Consider the following 2,214-nt stretch of genomic DNA (forward strand, 5'->3'; position numbering starts at 1 on the left):
ACATTTTGAAATTGAAGATACAGTTAGGAGGACTGCCTTCCAGGCAATGCAGTTGAAGGTCAGAGACGCTCCACCTTCTCAGAAAGAAATTTCAAAGCAATGAGAGGCTGGTGTAACTGATGACTACTCTGGCCTGGTCTGTTGTTAAGGTATTTTGTTGTGGTTTAATGGACAGTCGTTTTTTGTCTTGGTGGTGCAAAAAACAACGGTGCGGTTTACAGTCAGTGACATTTTGTATTTGATGACATGGTATATGCCCAGCTTTGTTTTAGATCATGAGGATATATGAATGAACAATACGGGCAGAAATCCTTGCCTGCGTGGGGCTTGCATTCTGAATTATGTTTTTTTTTAAAATTTATTAATTAATTAGTTTATTTGGCTGCGCCGGGTCTTAGTTGTGGCATGTGGGATCTAGTTTCCTGACCAGGGATCGAACCCGGGCCCCCTGCATTGGGAGCGTGGAGTCTTAACCACTGGACCACCAGGGAAGTCCCTGATTTATGTTTTAAAAGAATCACTGTGGCTGCTGTGAAGAGAATAGATAGAGAGGGAAAGAGTGAAAATGGAGAGAAAGGTTAGGAGGCCAGTGCAGGAGTCCCAGGACCAGGGTTTGTAGTGGAGAAGGTGAGAAAAGGTCAGATGGTCAGATATTTTGTGGGTAGAGCCAATAGGATTGGGTGATGGGATGGATGTGGAGTGGAGTCAAGAATGGCCATCTGAGCTGGGATGTCATCGAGTGGACCGTTGTAACAGTTGAAATAGCACGACACGAAATAGCAGCTGCTTAAACCAGATAGATGTTTATTTCTCTCTAAATAGAAGTCTGGGTGGGAGGCTGGGGCTGCTGTGGCAGCTTCGCGCTCATTAGGGGCCCAGGCGCCTTCTGTCCTGTTGTACCAACTCTCCTAACGTATGGGCATCCATCTTTTGGTCCACGTCTGTCTGCACTGTAGCCAGAGGGACGAGAGGAGAGGGGAAGGAGAAGTCATGCTCCTCGTTAATGGCACAGCTTGGAAGTTGCACAGATCACTCACTTCTGCTCACCTCCCATTGGCCAGAACCTAAGTCACGTGGCCACGGCTCCTGGCTGGGAAGCTGAGAACTGCAGTTCTTACTGGGTAGCTGTATGCTCATCTAAAAGCTCTCTCACGTTAGAAGGGGAGTACAGTCAAGGCTGTTCTGTTCAAACCCTTCTTCTGAAACCTAAAACACACGCTCCGCTTTCCTAAAGAGGCAACCTTCAGTTGAGTCCAGAATCTCTGGGTGATATACCATCCAGGAACCTTTAGATTAAAATGCAAGTTATCAGCTGCTTTTCCCTCCCCGCGCCCCCGCCCCACCATGTGCTGTGGTGGAGTAGGATAGAATCATGGAAATAACTACCATTTCGAAAAGGGAAGAATGGGGAGTACAGATCCCTCACTGGTCCACAGCCATTGTCAGCTCCTGCCAGGCTGTGGTAGGGGGTCTCCCTGCCTGGGCAGTGGTGGGAGTTCCTGAATCAGTCCTTTGGGGCCAGGTCATTGGAGAATATCCCCTTCCTGGGGCTGAACAGTGTCTCTAGCTTGTTTCTTTCAGGAGCCTGAAGGAGTTGGCTTTTTCAACCCTACTTGATCCCCAAATTACCAGACTCTGAGCAAACTTAGACTAGACTGTGGACGTGCCTTAGGCAGACCTGTTTTCCCTTTTATCTCTGCAGGCAAATCGGCAAACTGCAGCTTGAGTCTGTCTCATTCTTGCGGAACTGCTTGCTTAAAGTGGCAAGAGGCCAATAGGCACCCAAATTCCGAATTGTTCAACCAGTTCCCCTAGAATTGTAGGCCGTGTAGGCATGCAGGCTATTTTCTGAGGTGTCACAGGTTTTACCAAACGTTTTATTGTGGCCTAACAAGGTTACCAGCCTTCCATCCTGCAATATCTGTGCCCATGCTGAGCCCTAAGCCACTGCCACGTATTTATATTCTGTTTAGGTTGATTACTTCCAGGTTTCAAATTCTATATATTAGTTAAGGTATTGGTTTGATTGCTGCAGCAGAGAGATCCAAAATAATAATGGTTTAAATAAGATAGAAGCTTATATTTCTTTTAAGTAAAAATCTGGGTAGGTGGTTGAGAGCCGGTTTAATAATTCCATGATCACTAGGGAGCCAGTTCTCTTTAGTGCTGTGTTATCCTCTGTATGAGGCATCTAGCTTGTAGTCCAAGATGGCT

Source organism: Phocoena phocoena, chromosome 1 (assembly GCF_963924675.1).
Source record: "Phocoena phocoena chromosome 1, mPhoPho1.1, whole genome shotgun sequence".
Lineage (NCBI taxonomy): Eukaryota > Metazoa > Chordata > Mammalia > Artiodactyla > Phocoenidae > Phocoena > Phocoena phocoena.